The 19,555-nt window shown below is 32.9% G+C and overlaps 1 pseudogene across 1 annotated transcript in view; it reads right to left on the bottom strand.

Annotated features, from left to right (window-relative positions):
• Window positions 1-19,555, bottom strand: part of LOC114945691 (uncharacterized) — a 75,822-nt pseudogene that overhangs the window by 1,143 nt on the left and 55,124 nt on the right. Inside the window, exon 3 of the transcript XR_014925918.1 lies at window positions 2,096-2,453. The product of XR_014925918.1 is annotated as an uncharacterized LOC114945691 (transcript). The remainder of the gene's footprint in view (window positions 1-2,095; window positions 2,454-19,555) is intronic.

Below are 19,555 nucleotides of genomic sequence, written 5' to 3'. Positions count from 1 at the left end.
GACTTTATGAGGCCGGAAAGAGTAATAGACAAATTTTATAATAATTTATAATCATTATTTTATAGTCATTTATAGTCATTAATTTATAGTTATTTATAGTCATTAATATAAATTAGTTATTTATAGTCATTAATTTATAGTTATTTATAGTCATTAATATAAATTAATGACTATAAATAACTATAAATTAATGACTATAAATGACTATAAAATAATGATTATAAATTATTATAAAATTTGTCTATTCTTCTTTCCGGCTATAAAGTCATTTAAACACAATTTACCTAGGTAGGCAAATACTTTTGAGCGGTAGTGTACATCTGGATAGAAATTTACAACTATAAAAAGGAGTTAATTTCTCGCGCAAGCATTTTTTTTTTTTTTTCAAAAAAGTGATTTTTAATAATTTATTTCCCTGTTTATTTACATTTTTTTATTATAATCCTACAATTATCTAATTTCGTGATATCAGGCGAAGTATGATGTGTGTCGCGGGTTAATTATCGACAAACTGCGAGACAATTTCTTTCGGACGCTAATCAACTAACAGCGTCCGAGAAAAGTACACGACAAGTCGGGATAATATGGATAAACAACGGCGAAAATGCTAGGGCGGACCAGAGGCAACAAGAACCGGAACGCATGTCAACCCGTCATCATCGCCGAAACGTCAGTAGGTGTTTGGCCAGGTCGCTAATGTAATATTGTTTGCGGGAGTATCGGATGTAGACAGCGAGTAACCCAAAGGCAAAGAGAATCGCTAAGAAAGTCTCCAAAGCTTTATGGCCAGGATATTTCTGATCGTCCTCATTAAACGGCGAAAATTTCTCTCGCGAAACTCCCCGACGCAATATATTCTTTTTCTTCATCAGATACAAATGAAATATCTTTCTACAAGTATTTACATCATTTTAAATAAGATATTAAAATTACAAATGCATGCTTTTTGTATTTTGGGTTTATTATGTTTTTGGGGTAAATATGAGATTTTTAAATTCTAAGTTTTATGTATAGGATTTTGCATATGTATATTCATTTGTAATTTTAATATTTTTAACGTGATATATCTCGAGAATAAAATGTCGTAACGATTAAAAATTGATTTTTAAGAGGAAGACTAGTACTCTAATATCAAAAATATTAAAAAAAGTGTTGTCTCTAAAATAAAGTTGGCATTAAGTTGGCAAAAATCGTCATTTTAGACATTTACTTTTATTTGCCAAGGAAACCTGACGTGGCTCAAATACTGAGACTAGATTCAGCTCACAAAATTATGTCCCATACAGCACAAAATATTATGAATGTTTTCAAAAAATATTTCTATAAAATATTGCATAAACACATTTTAAAATGATTTAAAAATTTTTTGTGATAACATTTGTTTGAATATTTTAAAAAACTTTAAAAAATATTTTTAAAAATGTTTTTATTTATCACTCAGATAATATTTTCTTAAATATTTGATATATATTTTTGAAAAATTAATTTAAATCTGCATTCAAAAATATTTTATAAACATGAAAAAGCGGACATAGAAACATTTAAAAAACATTTCCGAGAATTATTTCAAAAGATTTAAAAAATATTTTGTGCTGTATGGGGTAGGACACCAAATGTCAAATCTCGAAGCCCCGCAAATCTGTTGTTTTAAAAATTATTTTTATCGAACATTTTTTTCTCGTTATATTTTAGGTTCTTGTAATAACATATTTTTGAATATTTTAAAGAACTTTTAAAAATATTTTTAAAAATGTTCTTATTTATCGCTCAGATAATATTTTCTTAAATATTTGATACATATTTTTGAAAAATTAATTTAAATCTGCATTCAAAAATATTTTATAAACATGAAAAAGCGGACATAGAAACATTTAAAAAACATTTCCGAGAATTATTTCAAAAGATTTAAAAAATATTTTGTGCTGTATGGGGTAGGACACCAAATGTCAAATCTCGAAGCCCCGCAAATCTGTTATTTTTCAAAAATTCTTTTTATCCAACATTTTCTATCTCGTTATATTTTCGGAGGTTTCGAATACAACAGATATACTTGAACAACTATGACTAATATAGTTACGAGAGTTGCAGCACTCACTTATTAGGAATACGCTGTCTCGAGCAGCTCGCGTTGCATCCTCAGACCGCAACGTTGATCAATTCGTTTCTTCTCCGTTCGTTCGTCGAGATCATTTAATGGCTCCGCTTCTTTCCTCCGCGGTGCCGTTCCGTCATCGACTTCCGGACGTGTCCGCGGCCAACCGTTTCGCGACGCCGTAACTCGTGCCGATCGGCGGCAGATTCGCGTGACCGCAAAATGCGCAAAATGCATTCACGGTGCCTCCCACCTGGAGATTTTTGCGCCGCGGCATTTTAATGTCCCGCGCACACGGCAGCCGTCGTCGTTTCGTTCTCTGTAATTTAACGCCCCGCCGACCGGCCGTAGTTCGCACGTGCTGTAAATAAAACGAGAAGTGTGTTGCGTGAAAAAAAAGGCGCATTAAAAACGATCCGCAATTACATTTTATAAAAATCGCAATACGCGCTCGACAATTTCGTCTCTGTGTAATAAGGTAGCAAAGAAAACACGTGTAAAAAGTATGTAATTTGCAGCTAACCAGATACGTATTTTTTTCTTCAAAACAAATATTTTGCGCATAAAAGTATTCAGAAGTAAGATCATAAAAAAGAATATTTTAGAGTTTGCATAAATTACATCAAATTAATGAAATATCGTAAATTATTCGAAATTTTTAACTATTCTATCCCTTATAATTTTTATGTGGAATATTGATTTATATATATATAAGAAAAATTGATTTATATAAATAAAAAATTAAGATGGTTCCATTTAAGAAACTGATATGACGCCCTTAAAACTCTACAATTATTACCTTAAATATTTTTTAAATATTTTAGAGTTTGCATAAATTACGTCAAATTAATAAAATATCGTAAATTATTCGAAATTTTTAACTATTCTATCCCTTATAATTTTTATGTGGAATATTGATTTATATATATAAAAGAAAAATTGATTTATATAAATAAAAAATTAAGATGGTTCCATTTAAGAAACTGATATATCTCCCTTAAAACTCTACAATTATTACCTTAAATATTTTTTCTAAAACTCCTTGATTTCCAAATTTATTTAAAGATTAAAATTAATTATCATAATTTTTTTTTTAAATTATTTCTTAAAGTTTGCTAAGATATAGCAATATTAAAAATTGAAAGAGAGAAGAATGATAAGCATATCTCGAACTATTGCATCAAACTATAGCATAACAGATATGCGCAAAAAAAAAAAAGATAATCAGTTATTTAGGAAAAAACAAGGATTGAGCGTGAAAACCGAATCGCTTCTCGATTCGGATGGCCGAGCGTTAAAAATTAAATTAGAACGTATTTTATAATCGCATCTAGCGATCGATTAGTCACACGATCGTAGATCAGATGATCAATGACCGCCCACATAGTCGAACGGATTATAAATACGACGTAACGGTTCACTTCTGAACTACTTTTGTTCTCCGACTTGCGTTCTGTCTCATTTATATAATAAATCTTGATAGAAAACTGTCTTTATAACAATTATCACATTTAATAGCATCAATAAACCGAAGCAATAAATTTTCTTTGTTTTAAGCGCTCAATTAAATTATTATCATTTTCAGACTTTAAATAAAATTGAACATTAAATAAATATTATGTATATATATATAAGTATAAAAAAATTTGCAATAAAAGATTTTTAAAATTGAATAATCTTAATACTCTTTTCATTGAATTATTATCGGATATTCAGTCTTCATATAAGGTTGAACATTAAATAAATATATATGTATGATAACATGTGTTTAAAATTAAATGTTGATACGTTTCAGGCGTAGTAATTAATATTACTTCTTAGGGTGTTTTTCAATTAAAGGTGACTCTACAAAAATTAATGGAATATATTCTCAGTATACGAATAAATCGCGAGCTTATCGTTGATTTAATTACTTCCCAGGCTCTTATGACCGGACACGCTTAATATTCCGCAATTCTTTATCTTTCATTAATTTTTCTCTGGCAATTATTCAGGTGACTGCATAAATAATTACGTAGCACTCGCTCGGTTTACCACGATAAATGACCTGTCCGATGGTTATCTTACTTTGATTAACATTTGATTAAGCACCGATTATTCAATTACGGGAAAGTACTGCGTTACGCTCAATTGGGTCCTCATACACGTGTTAAGTAAATAGCTTGCTAATGTGATTATATAAGCAAGTTGGCAAGCAAAACACATGTATCAATTTACATCTCGATATAGAAAGTATGCTGTCTTCATTTATTAAATTTGATATCTTAATCGAAACATAAATATAAATTTCAAGAAATAAATGTTTTATAAAAAAATTTTTAAATTATGTATACGTATACAAAAATATTTAGGCATTAACCATTTTCGAGTTATAAGCGATTGAAAATAAAGGGTTTTTCGCAAACTTTGTGGAAATGAAATATTAACAAAACCATATTCTCGAATTAATTTTAAGTAAAGTTTGCTTTAATAAAATTTTAATTTAAGGTTTAGTTTTAAAGAGATACATGATGGCAAAAATTGGAAACGTACAAAAAATGATGGCCTCTCTCGACATTTTTGCTGAGGAAAAATCGTCTCCAAATACCGAGATCTACTTGTATATTTTTGTTATAACACTTTATGTCAGACACTCTGTATATAAAAAATTAACACTTATTAATGTTATGAAGTCCGCGAAATTGTTATTTACTAATTATTTTGTGTTTGATATTGGAATGATATTCAAGGGGGCAGAAGAGGAAACTGCGTGACTCTTAAAATTATTCTGAGGGAAGAGTGACATAAACGATTAAGAGATCTAAACATTATTTTTATGAATAAATTAGATATAACATACATAAAAATAGAAATTATCCTTTTTTTATAATAACACTTATTAATAATTATTTTTATAATAACACTTATTAATAATTATATTTATAATAACATTTATTAATAACAATAATAGTATTAATAATTATTTTTATAAATAAATGAGATATAATATACATAAAAGTAGAAATTATTTTTTTTTTTTATAATAACACTTATTATTAATAACATTAATAAGTGTTATTATAAAAAAGGAAAATTTTTGATTTTAAGTATATTATATCTAATTTATTCATAAAAATAATTATTAATAATGTTATTATAAAAAATAATTATTAATACTGTTAACAACATTAATAAGTGTTATAATAAAAAAAAATAATTTCTGATTTTAAATATATTATATCAAATTTATTCATAAAAATAAATGTTTAGATCTCTTAATCGTTCACGTTACCCTTCCCTCAGCATGATTTCAAGAGTCACGCAGTTCCCTTCTCTACCCCCTCAAATATGATTCCTCCAATGTCGTAAATAACAATTTCGCGGACTTCCGGACGGATCCCCGTTTTCCGTAGAAGAAACCGCAGAGACCTACGGCAGGAAAGATGATTGGCGACCGAAAGGGAGAAACGAGTTTATCCGAGTGAAGGCCCTCCGCTTCCCCTCCCCCCCCCCGTTTCTCAACCCCCCGCTGTCGAACGCGCGATGGGAATAAAATGTGAAACTGTAAATTGTGCGTGGGAAGAATCGGTCCCTGGGCGGTCGTGGCGGCCGACCATGCTTTTCGGTCGGGGTGGAATGGCGAAAAGAAGGGGCTGGAGCGGAAGAGGATTTAAATGCGCGTTCTCAACGTGTATCCCTCGACAGGGGGTGGGAAGGTCGGAAATTTGTTAGGTTATCGGCGGACTATCACTCCCCTGTGAATATGAAGGAGGAATTTCCCGCGAAACTTTCGAGGGTCGGCTTTAAGGGAGGAAGGTGCGCGTCGACACTGCCTCCCTGTGAGGGAACGACCGGAGAGGAGGAAAAAGGGGGTCGAGAGGTAGCCGGAGGGTACAGGAGGGATGTAACACACGGTGCTGGGAATATAAAGCGGGGGATAAAGGAGATGGCGGTCACATATGTGACTCGTAAAAGCTCTTCTGAAAATTCTGCATTCGTCCTCCGGCCACTGTTCTTCCCTTTCCTCGACGATTTTCGTCGAAAACCTGGCCTTCGCCGTTTTCCAATAACGATGTGGTTCTCGCGCTCTTTCGACGTCCCCCGTTGAGAAATTTAACGTTCGATTGTGCGATTTGACAAGTTGATTCGAGTGACATTTGGGGAATATTTAGTTTTCGTTTTATTTTCTATTTTATGATTCTCAATGACGTATATGTATAAAGGCACGTGTCAGTTTCGAAGAAAAAATGACTAATACAATTTTTGATATTTTATATTTTTTTCATTTTTTTAATATTATATTATTTTGTATTACACGTGGAGGCAAAATGGCACTTTGTGTGCGTGTTTTCTGTGCGGAAAGCGGCCAATTTCCCACGCCGCCAACTAGCGGCGACGCGGTGAGTGAATAAGCCGCGTTCAAAGCCATTGCCTACGGCTGAGCCGCGTTCAAAGTCATTGCCCACGGCTTCAGCCGTGGACAATAATTTTGAACACGGCTATTCCCGCACCGTGCCGCCGCAAGATGGCGGCGTGCGATCGGCCACCTCGCGCACAGAAAACGCGCACAAAGCCACTTTGCTTGCACTTGTAATACAAAATAGTATGTGTATCACGTGCGGAAAGTTGACAATTGTTCACTTTCCGCACTTGATACACAATATACTATTATATTTTTTGTATTTATTATATTTTTAAAAGGCTAAGAATTTAATTTAAATTTAATTTTATTTAACATATTTTATGAAGCGTTTTTTCTCCGTATCTTCTGCGCTAAAAATATTGATTCGTAATTTTTGAATATTACCGAGTCAGAAAGATGCAAAACCATAATGTATCGCAATAATGCGTTGCACGTTAGATCGCTGAATATGGCGTTTCTATGGAAACGTGGCTTACCACCCCGGTTTATCTCTTCTGATATCGGCGAATATTAAGAAATGCCGTTCTCGAGCAGCATTTCCGTATATTTGCGGACGGAAAATGAGCCATTCGTTTGCCAGCCGGAACGAGGTGCTGTCTATGCATAGCACGGACGCACCGCCATCCACAACCGTCCCATAAATAATCGTCCTTCTCTTTTAGCCTAAATCGTTTTGCTCTCCTTTCTGGTTTCAACTCACCCTCCGCCCTCTTTTCCTTTCATCGCCCTCTCGCTTACTTTTCCTTCCTGACCCGGCGCGTATATATTCAACGATACTACGTAAGGGAAGTGTGCCTAATATCCATCTTTAAAGCCTCATGTTTGGAAAAAATCTTTTTAAAAAATAAACATTTAGTATACTTTTAATCGTGATAAATAAGCGTAATTTTTTTCACAATATAATATATTTTTTAAAGTAAAAATGTAAAAAATAGTACTTAATTTCCGGATATTAGATACACTATGTTACTTATCTCATTCTTAATTTTTTAAAAGCTAGATTTTTTATTAGGAAAAAACATTAATTTTATTTTAAATTAAAATTATTTAATTAAAATAATTTATTCAATTATCAATATAAAAAAATCCCAAAAGGTGAAAAACCTAAACAAATGCTAGTCTCAAAATATCGCACAAATTTGGTGAACTACAATTCATGAATAACGAACAAGAAAAAATTTTTATCTATTTTTTATATTGTTTTTCAATAAAATAATATGCATTATGATGATAATCCTACAAAATTAAACTTCTACTCAAAATTACACTATTTGGCATTCAAACAAATTGAAAAAAATTCGTCATTGTACGAATATCAATATATTTTATACAAAAATTGGCAGGACTGAATAAAATTTGCTTTCAAAAATTTCCTGAAATTCGTATACGTTCGTCATAATAGAGAAAGCAACATTTGTACTTGCTTAAAAAAAATTTTCCCCATTCTCATTTCCCGCTCCCTTTTGCTCTATTCTTTTAATCTTCCAGACATAAATGGCAAGTTACAAAAAGCAGCTTGTTTTGAATGCGACTGCTTTTTGCGGCAGTACTGGCCAACGCTTCGAGACAATTCTTGGCGGGTTTGTCGATCGTTTAATCGTCCATTTCCACCTGTCAGCCAGAATCGATGGAAGCACAAAGGCGATCTCTATCCTGGAGGAGAAACTCTGGCAAGAAAGCGAGACAACATTCGGCTAGGGGAGATCGCGGACATGGGTAGAGAGAAGGGGATGTGTACGGGTACGGCAAGAAGAAGTCTGACATTCGAGGAGTCGACAAAGATTATGAAGCGCATACTGCGGCGAATAAAAATGGTTTCCGCGGCGGGGGAAAAGCGGAAAACAGAGACATTGTTCGTCGCAGGGAGTTACTGGAGGACGCTTCTATAGGGGAATAAGATAGAGGGTGGCTAGTCTACGATAAATCGCGGTTAGTGCGCACAACATATAATTTTAGAACGTGACATTTTGTATTAACTCATTATTATCGCTCTCTTTTTTGTGCGATTAATAAAATATCTTCATGTTACATGTACAATTTTCCTCCAAATATATTTAATTTAATTATTATAATTTATAAATGTAAATATAAATTTGAATAAGAAATAGATTTAAATATAAATTAATATTAATAAAATATACAAAATATTTTAAATAATTAATATTAATATTAATTATTATATAATTTAAATATATAAATATTACATTAATTATTATAATTATTAAATATAATAATTATTATAATTATTAAATATTTATTATAATAATTATATAATTTTTTGGTAAAGAGGAATAGTCCTTAAAAAAATTAAAAAATTAAAAGAGAATGCTTTCTACTTCTCATAACCGGGAATCTTCGTCTACGGACGTCAAATTTTGTGAGTTGTGAGTTATTGCACCGCGTATCTGGCATCGTGCATCGTGCTATGCATCGAGCGTTACGAAATCAATTTTAATTACGGCTCGCGAATATATAGAGCGAGCGCATATATATTGAGGCAAATCGAAGAAAAAAAGCCTTCCGAAATGCAAATGGCATGCGAGATTTACGCAGATTGTGGAAAGCAATGCGCCTGCCGCCGAGCTATGCTCGCGGACTGGAAAGCTTAAAATAATTAATCGTACTTAACGGTAGTGACTCGACGAGATTTAAAGGCAGCAAAAGAGGCGCGTTCCGCTTCCTACGCGCCAGCGCGTCGGATTACAGCAAAATAAATAATATTTTTTATGCCGCAGGAAATTGCCATCCCACATTGTAATAAGTGGGCAGGTGGAAGAGACGATGATGATTGTTAATCGAGGAGCCAAATTACAAGCGAGAATATCTTCGCAATCTTACGCTTATGATGCTGTAATTGTGGATTAATGCAACTTTCCGCGATCAGTGCATTTTATATGTTCCGCGAAATGGAATTTAATATTTATGAGAAACTCTAAAAATTTATTTAGACATTGCAAATTAATTCATATGTCGGAATAATAATTTGCACGATTTTGCGCGGCTTAAAGGGATGCTGACCATGACTGTTTTATCGACTTTGAGTTCAAGGGCTTTTCTTTTTATTGGCTATACAGATTAAAAAATCCTTCTCCACATTATGAAAGCCATTTTCATATCTTCTGAAGAAATCTAAATCATCTCTTAAGGGGATGCTGCCGTAGTTCTGTTTTACCGACTTTAAGTTAGGTTAAGTTCACTTTTTATTAAATATAGAGATTGAAAAATCCTCCACATTTAAAGTACTGATAATAATGAACGGGGTTGAAAGCTGGAATTTCGTATAAAAAAACAATAAGAGTTAAAAAATTACAGTTTTTCATCGGCCTTTTGCATCAGCTCATAACAATATTTATTTAATACAAAAGTTCTGCAGTTTATTTGTGCACAAAATATGGCGCTCCTGATAGAGATGACATGAAAGAATTCATTATTATCAGTACTTTTATTGCGGAGAATTTTTCAATCTGTATATTCAACAAAAAGTGAACCTAACCTAACTTAAAGTCGGTAAAACAGAACTACGGCAGCATCTCCTTAAGAGATGATTTAGATTTCTTCAAAAGGTATGAAAATGGCTTTCATAATGATTATTATTATTAGTACTTTTATTGTGGAGGATTTTTCAATCCGTATATTCAATAAAAAGTAAACTTAATCTAACTTAAAGTTGGTAAAACAGAACAATAACAGCATCCCCTTAAATTGTAATAAATAATTCTAAGAGCAAAACGAATGAACGACCAATCCCGGCAAAACTGCGATTAGGAACGTGGAGAGACGTGGGGTTGAGAGGGACCTGAATGACGCCAGGATCGCCAGGCGTGAGAGGGTGAGTTTTCTTCTGCTCGATGGACACCTTTTTCTTGCGCCGATTGTGTGGCTACGTGGTCGCCGCGACACAAATAGCGTATGATTGAGTGAAGGCCGCGAGGGATTTTCCGGCGCAGAAATGGCGAAGTGAGTGAAGTGCGAGGGAACTGGTGGAGAATACTGGAGGGAACGTAGACATTTAGCTGTTACAGAGAAAGAGAGAAAGAGAGGGTAAAGGCACCCCGTGCAGCCTCGCGGGAATGTAACAGTTCCCGAAACGACGCTGCCGAATGTACAGCTTCCTCCTTTCGTTTTCTCGTAATTTTTGCACGTCAACACGCGAGCTTTTTCGCAGATCCTTCTACGTCAAACAATTATAATTATATTATATTATTAATTTTATTATTAATTTTATTATTAATTTATTATAATATTAGTTATATTATGACATCGAGAATATCTTTTTCAAAGCAACGATTAAATAAATATTTAATTATACTGTAGCAAAAAAGTTGGATTATTAATTTATTATAATCTACACATAAAGTAAAATAATAAAAATAAATTAAATGCGTCGATTTAATATCTTTGCTATGCAATGTAAATATATTACTATATTATTTATATATTTATATTACATTCCTCATAATAATTAAGGGATAAAAAAAACAAAAAATAGGCAAATTTAAATAGCTGTAACTTTGTTTTGAAAAATGATAATTTAAATTATAAAAAAGGGTTGTAAAGTTTGAAATCTCTATTTTTGAAAGGTTATAGCTTCTTTCATTTTCTTCAATTCTGATATTTTTTACATACAAAAAATGACAAACATAATGAATAAAAAATTTTCTTCTCACTTTGTAGACATGTCGTATATACAAGAAGATTTGAAAAAATTTCTTGACATTTTCATCTTAAAGCCTAAAGTTTTCCCTGTAAAATCATTTTTTTAAATTTAAATTTCGATTTTTTTTTATCAAGTTATAAACGATTAAAGTAAAAATAGCATTTTCTCTTTAATTTGCGATAACTTGATAAGGAAAGGTCGGAATTTAAATTTTAAAAAATGATTTTGCAGGAAAAACTTCAAGCTTTAATGTGAAAAGATCAACAATTTTTTTTAAATCTTCTTGTGTATGCGACATGTCTACAAAGTGAGAAAACAAATTTCATTTCGTTATGTTCGTCGTTTTCTGTATGCAAAAAATATCGGAAATGAAGAAAATGAAGAAAGTTATGATCTTTTGAAAGTAGAGATTTCAAGCTTTAAAATCCTTTTTTAAAATGTAAATTATCATTTTTCGAAACAAAGTTACAGCTAATTTAAAATTTGCCTATTTTTTGGACAATTTTTTTTGATCCTTTAATTATTTTGAACAGTGTATATATATTATTTAATGTATTATTTACGATAAAAAAATAATGTAAAAATGCAATAACATATAAATATAAAGAATTATATAAATAATATGAATTAATATAAAAATAATATAAAATAAATACAATAAAATATAAATAATATAAATATATATATTTACAATAACAATAATTTAACATATAATTAAATAGAAGAGCGCGAAGACAATTAAAAAAAAAGTAAAAATGAATTTATCTAGTACACAATCGAGCTAATCGAAGGCATCGGCGTTTCTCGAGAATCGATATTGGACTATAAGGTATATATATATATATATATATATAGGACTGGCCGTGGTTTTATTCGCTCTTTTCCATTTCGAGGTAAACGAAATCATCGATAGTCGGCGGGGTCGATCAAGTAGACGTAACCCCTGAACTCGCTTCGGAACACGTTTTCTTCCTCTTTCTTTCTCTTTCTCTCCCTTTCGTTCCTCGCCGTCAGTAGAAACGGAAGCGGAGGGTTTGGCGGTTCCTGGTTTATCCCCGACCGGCGTTTCTGCCCGCGTATCGCGGTATTCTATCGCGTATCGATATGACGGCCCTGAGGGTCGCCGAACTAAAATCATTAGTAATGCCATTGTGCTGCCCTCCGTCCTCAAACCGTTCTCGTTCCCGGAGACAACCGTCCTTCGACATGCCCGTCGGCCATTTTTGCAAAACTCGAGCGGTGAAAGGCGAAAGGAGATCGATCGTTCCATCATTTTTGTATATCGTAAAAAGCTCCATTTTTCGCATCATCGTGTAAAATAAATGTAAAAAAAAAAAAAAATCATTTGCGTTCGATACTTGAAATCAATTTGATTGATGTATCTTTTCGCAAAAATTTAAAAAACTTTTAGTACAATCTATGATTACATGATGTAAACTCACCAAGGTCTTTGTAGAACATGAATGCATAAAATAAAAATTTGTTGTACGGATCTGTCAATTTAATTGTGAGAATAATAACGGCATATAATGCATCCGAAGAACTATAATTTAGTCTGTAAACTCTGATGAGGAACTTCGCGTGTCGTAACGTAGAATAATATCTCGCAAATGGCCTGACGATATTTTATATCGATCAAAGCAGCCTCCATCGAGCACTTAGTATCGCACGCATGGCCTAAAATGTTTCGAGCGGAAACTTTTCACTTTGATTCCAGTATTTATCGGCACTCGTTACGATCACTGTAATCGACATGCAATTAGCCAGCAGTAGATTAATACCGCTCGAAACTGGTAATGGGTACTTTGTCCCGATATGTATGTAAGTGTGTATTTCGCGTACAAGTACATATATATTTATTTATTATGAAAGAGATATGTCCTCGTTGTACAACACAAGAAGAAAAAATCCAGTATTTTAAAAACATATTTAATAAAATTGAGAGAATGTGTATTTTAATACATAGCTTTTGACGTGTATTTTAAAAATTATGCTTATCGACTTGCAGTTTTGGTTTCGCCATAATCTCACTAAACTAAATAAAAGTATAAAAAAATAAAAATTATAGATGAATAAAATATAAAAAAATAATATAATATCCTAGTTATATATTAGTTATTAAACAAAAATCAATATAAATATTCTTAAAAAATATAATTTCTAGAACAAATATATTGTATGAATAATTTATTAAAATATATGATATCAATATTTCATATTCTATAATATTTATTCTTATATTTTAATATGCAAATTAAATTTTCTCAGGTTACGTCGCGAATTGGGAGATTTATCATTCGAAATGCAATCGGAATTTCGTATAAATAATACTGTCGACCCGATTGGTAATTCGGAGCGCATTCTAGGCATGCAGTAGGACATCCTATATAGCACAGCATCGTCTTCGCTCGAGATGACAAGAAGATACGACGTCCATTCGATATTTCGCGAGATATAATATAGATACACGCGCGCGATATTCTCATATATACGTATACATACACGATACGAACATACATCGATATACATATATGTATGTATATATCTATATACAGTGCGATATACAGTACCCTCCACAAGTTTGGAAACACCTTACATTTTACAGTTAAACAATCGTGTGGCAGCGATCCGCGCAGATTGTTTGTATGAATAAATCGTCAAATATTGAAATGATATTTTTATTTATGACAGATCGTTGCCACGTGGTTGTTTAACTGTAAAATGTAAAGTGTTTCCAAACTTGTGGAGGGTACTGTATATGCAATAAATAACAAATGTCCATTTATAAGACTGTTTTTTGTTATGACGATTAATAATATTTCAAATAATATGCTGCCTGACAATGAATAAAAAACATCCCAATTAAGTTTATATTCTTGCATGTTACGAATATCTGATTAAAGAATATTTCTTTAGAGAATTTTTCTCTCAAATTAAGAGGATCCTCTTGACAGATCTGTGCAGATTTTTCGTATGAATAAATCTGTCATAAAATGAATTGTAAAATAAACGTAAAATAATTAATGACATTTTTCTTTATGACAGATCGCTGCCATGCAATTGTTTAACTGTAAAATGTACGTTTCCAAACTTGTGGAGGGTACTGTAGGTAGATGGGCAAGTGCATGTATAGGTTAAGGGAAGGTATACGGAGGAATATGATGCGCTTCTCTATCCAGATATGTGAACGACGCAGATATAATACAGGTACGTACCTATATGGGACGCCCGGGATTCTCTGCCGCGGACGTCTGCTTCACGATAAGATACGGGCGAGCGCAAGCTCCGACCAAGATCTCTCTCTCTCTCTCTCTCTCTCTCTCTCTCTCTCTCCTGGTTTTGCAGAAAATTCGCGGACTCCCTCCTCCCACCTCTTTATCGGGTTTCCTGATAGCATTCCTTTTTTCCTTACGGGGCGACGGAGGCTCTGGTAGGGAAGTGGAATGTACCAAGGAAAAAAGGAAGTCCAAGTCTCCGGGCCGGGGAGTAGATATCGACATTTGGTTCCGTATAAGCGGCTCGAATCAGATTAGAAGCCGGACGACAGCAGCGACTCCGATATAATCAAAACGAATTTTCGACGATTCTCTCTTTCTCTCTCTCTTGATAGTTACGACGTAATAACTGTCGCTAGCATAAGTTGCCCGGAGCGTCAGAGACTTTGCTGAGGCTGGGAGAAATTTGGAATTGAGAAAACGCCGGGAGAAACCGGCCTCTGATGACGCTTAGGTTATGTGTGACGATCCCCATACAGCACAGATCATTGCATTTACATTGCAGCAACGTTCCAATCTTGCGAGTTACAATGTAACATTGTAGAGACATCACAGAAACATGCAAATGTAATATAAAATAGTATATTGTGTATCAAGTGCGGAAAATTGTCAATCCGCACGTGATACACATGCTATTTTGTATTACAAGTGCAGGCAAAGTGGCTTTGTGCGCGTTTTCTGTGCGCGAGGTGGCCGATCGCACGCCGCCATCTTGCGGCGGCACGGTGCGGGAATAGCCGTGTTCAATACATTGCCCATGGCTAAAGCCGTGGGCAATGACTTTGAACGCGGCTTATTCACTCACCGCGTCGCCGCTAGATGGCGGCGTGGGAAATCGACCACTTTCCGCACAGAAAACACGCACACAAAGTGCCATTTTGTCTGCACGTATAATACAAATATTATTTAATAATCGCTAGTTGCTTTATCTACCGCTATGCGGCGCGCGATCCTCTATCTATCCCGTACTTAAATTTTAGTTACATAAAGGTTGGTGAAATTAACTAGCTCTAAGACTAAGAGTATCATGCCTACATCTTTACATCAGTTTGATTTTTTGGACGTGATCCCAACACGGGGAATTCAGATGTTAAAGTACATACTGAACTGATTTCTCAGAAATCAGAGAGATAAATATTCGAATTAATGAAAATCTGTTCATTGTACTTTACATACTTATTTTAAAAACAAAATTTTTAATTTTGTAAATTTTATAAATTATTAAGTCTGCAACTCTTTATTATTCATCATTAGAAAAATTACATTACAATGTTACTGTAATGTTCCATTGCAATATTACAAAAAGCGGCCATATCTAGTCGTTGCAGCAATCTTGGACCAATGATGCAGCAATATTTCGCAACCAATATACAATATTTATGTGTAAGACCTATACAATATTTCTGCAATCTTTCAGTACTGTATGGGGAACAGCTGATCTCTTTTCAAGATCAGACTCATTGTCTTACATATTTTTGTTATATTAGTGCTCTTCCCAAAAATTAGCTGTCGCAATCGGATCGCGAGAATGAATCGATCCTTTTTCGTCGGGGCGTTTTTCAAGCGAGCGAATCGTCTTTACAATAGACAGGATGGGGGGCAATCGGCGGGGAATTTAAACGTCACGTCGAAAGGATTTCGGATTGGATACCGCTTGCATCTCGCGATAGAGGAGAGCCGAAGGCCCTCCGATACACACAACGGACGTTGAACAAAACAGCAATCAATAAAGACGAAGTTAGGATCCGTACGGCGGATTCCTTCAATCAAATTAGGAACATCAAAGTATCCAACTAGACGAAGGAAAAGGACGAGAAAGGGCGAAAAGGTAGACCGAGAGAGGAGAGAGAGTTTGTGCGCCGGGCGGAGGTCGACATTCCTCGAGGGGTGACTGCCAGGAATTAGCCTCTATCTCCAGAATCCGAACCCCCGAGACAAAGAGCTAGTCTCCCTCCCTCCCGTTTTCTCCAGCCCTTCTTCTTTCCAACCCTTGGCTCTCTTCGTCATCTACCATCGGTTCGTGTACCCGAGACTCCTTGCTTGCTTCCTGATACCGGCTCGCTTAAGGAATCGTCTTTGGGCGTGGTCTCTTCGCGGATCACGTTCCAATAATTTGTGTCCCCAAAATTTTAAATCATCTCGTGAGAATAAGACGATTCGTAAAACTCGACGTTTCCGGTAAGAACAATTTTTAGTTTCAAAGAACGAAAGAGCAAAGTGATTTTGTTTAATCCTTCTATCAATGTGGAGTTTTTCAGCAATTGATGTATTCGGGTATCAATTGCGTGTTTTTGACACATGCGATAATTTTTTTGTAGAACTGCTGGACATCAAAAATTTTTTTCGTTACATATATTTTAAGTTACTAAAGACTCTTTTTTTTTTTTTTTTTTTTGAAGAAGAAGAAGAAGAAGAAGATTTATTAACATTTAAAGTTGCTTTGGATACCTGGGTATCTATTCATTCAGAGAAAGATTAAAAGTTGTTCTAGTAACAACGAAAATATTTGCCGTTTTTGCTATTTTCTCATTTATTTAATGCCATTTAAATTGGTGTTTTAAATGTACACATTGAAAAATTTGTTTTAAATTTAACAGATATCACATACGATTCACACAATTTTTTTGTGTTTATTTAATATAATATTTAACACAATATGTTAAATGGAGATACAAATACTGTGTTATTATCATTTTGTATTTTGTGTTAATATTTTAACACAAAATAAATACAAAACTTCAAATAACTTAAAATAAACTTTGCGTAAAATTAATATAGTTTTAATGTAAAAATTAATTTAAAAAAGTGTTAATTTTAGATTTTATCATCTACTTATATTATAAAATAAAAAATCAACATTTTTTCTGTAAATTTTAACAAATAAATCTTGTATTATTTTTACATCTTTTTCAATTATTTTAATAATTTAACATTTAAGTTCAATTAACACACCGACATGTTAAATTAACACATTCATGTGTTAAATATACATATTTAATACAAAAATTTTAACGGGTACCGTTTTTAACAAAAAAACAAATTTTCCTACCGTGTAAAATATAAAACTAAAATTATGTCGAGGAAAGAAATTCGAGGAAAGCATTTTTCCAAACGATATACCGAGACGGCGTGGGAAAACTGTTACTATTAAAACTCACATGCGCACGTCATCGTTTTCATCGCGGCTAAAAACTCGACACGCACGATATTATCTCTCGTAATTGCGCGCGCAACAATCAGAATGAAAAACTCCCGGTCTGTTTGATGTTTTAACGCGCGCGGTCGGTTGATGGGTCACGCGCGTGTCCGTGAAAATCCGCCGGCGTTTTCCGTGCGATATGTGGCGCGTATCGTCATTACGCATTTATTTATTACAATGCGCCGCAATTTCCCGGATGCCGCGATGAGGCGAGTGAAAAGTTGCTGCTTAGAGAAAAAAAAGAACTGATTACAGATGCATATATACATAGGGGTTTACGATGTTTCGGCTCGAGTCGTATGTGTAATAAAAGTGGATTAATAATTACTGTAACAGTTAATACGGTACTGACACAATTGCGGTAGAGCAATATTGTGACAGCAGAACAGCTGGTCGATAATTCGGAAGCTGATGCTCATAATAAAATTTAGGGAAACTTTCTTAATATTCTTCATTTCTTATAAAATTTGTAATATAATTTATTTATATTATATATCGATTTCTATTTCTTTAATATAATTTATTTAATATAATAATATCGTTTAATTTAACACAAATTTCTCCATTAAAAGTATTTATGACAATTAAAATTTAGACATGATAACTAAATTTCAAGTGCACAGAGACACCTCAGCTATAATATTTTTTTCGCGAAAAGATAATAACAAATAAAATGTCAATTTAATTTATGTATATTCAAAAATATAACGCGAATAATACGCAATTAAAGGAATGTATGATTTTTCAAATGTAATATCACTGATAATTACAAGAGTAAAAGTGACAGCAGAACAGCTGATCGATAATTCGGAAGCATTATCATAATAAAATCAGGGAAATTTTTTTAATATTCTTAATTTCTTATAAAATTTGTAATATAATTTATTTATATTATATATTGATTTCTATTTATTTAATATAATAATATTGTTTAATTTAACAAAAATTTCTCCATTAAAAATATTTATGACTGTTAAAATTTAGACATGATAACTAAATTTCAAGTGCACAGAGACACCTCAGCTATAATATTTTTTTTCGCGAAAAGATAATGACAACTAAAATGTCAATTTAATTTATGTATATTCAAAAATATAACGCGAATAATACGCAATTAAAGAAATGTATGATTTTTCAAATGTAATATCACTGATAATTACAAGAGTAAAAGTGACAGCAGAACAGCTGATCGATAATTCGGAAGCATTATCATAATAAAATCAGGGAAATTTTCTTAATATTCTTAATTTCTTATAAAATTTGTAATATAATTTATTTATATTATATATTGATTTCTATTTATTTAATATAATAATATTGTTTAATTCAACAAAAATTTCTCCATTAAAAATATTTATGACCGTTAAAATTTAGACATGATAACTAAATTTCAAGTGCACAGAGACACCTCAGCTATAATATTTTTTTCGCGAAAAGATAATAACAAATAAAATGTCAATTTAATTTATGTATATTCAAAAATATAACGCGAATAATACGCAATTAAAGAAATGTATGATTTTTCAAATGTAATATCACTGATAATTACAGTAGAGTAAAAGTGACAGCAGAACAGCTGATCGATAATTCGGAAGCATTATTACTATAAAAAAATCGCGAAAATATTCTTAATATAATTTCCTTCACAATTTAACATAATTAATTCCTATTACATATTTATTCCAAAATAATGACAAATATAATTTTCCTCAATAAATATTTCTTATAGAAAAAAAGAAGCGAAAAAAATTACTCGTCCGACTAAACGCAAATGCTTTGGGGAAAGAATTCTCCTCCTCGATCTCGCGTCTCTCTCGTCTTGGTTACGAGATTCTCCTCGAGAATCATTGCCGTCGTGGATGGTCTCGATCGTGCACGATCGAAAGTTGGAAAAATCGTGTAAACGACCGCTCCTCATCGCGATCGGGCG

Source organism: Nylanderia fulva, unplaced genomic scaffold (assembly GCF_048542155.1).
Source record: "Nylanderia fulva isolate GAGA-0341 unplaced genomic scaffold, ASM4854215v1 Scaffold11, whole genome shotgun sequence".
Taxonomy (NCBI): domain Eukaryota; kingdom Metazoa; phylum Arthropoda; class Insecta; order Hymenoptera; family Formicidae; genus Nylanderia; species Nylanderia fulva.
Note: the sequence above shows the minus strand (reverse complement) of the source record. Positions and strands in the feature narration are given on the sequence as shown.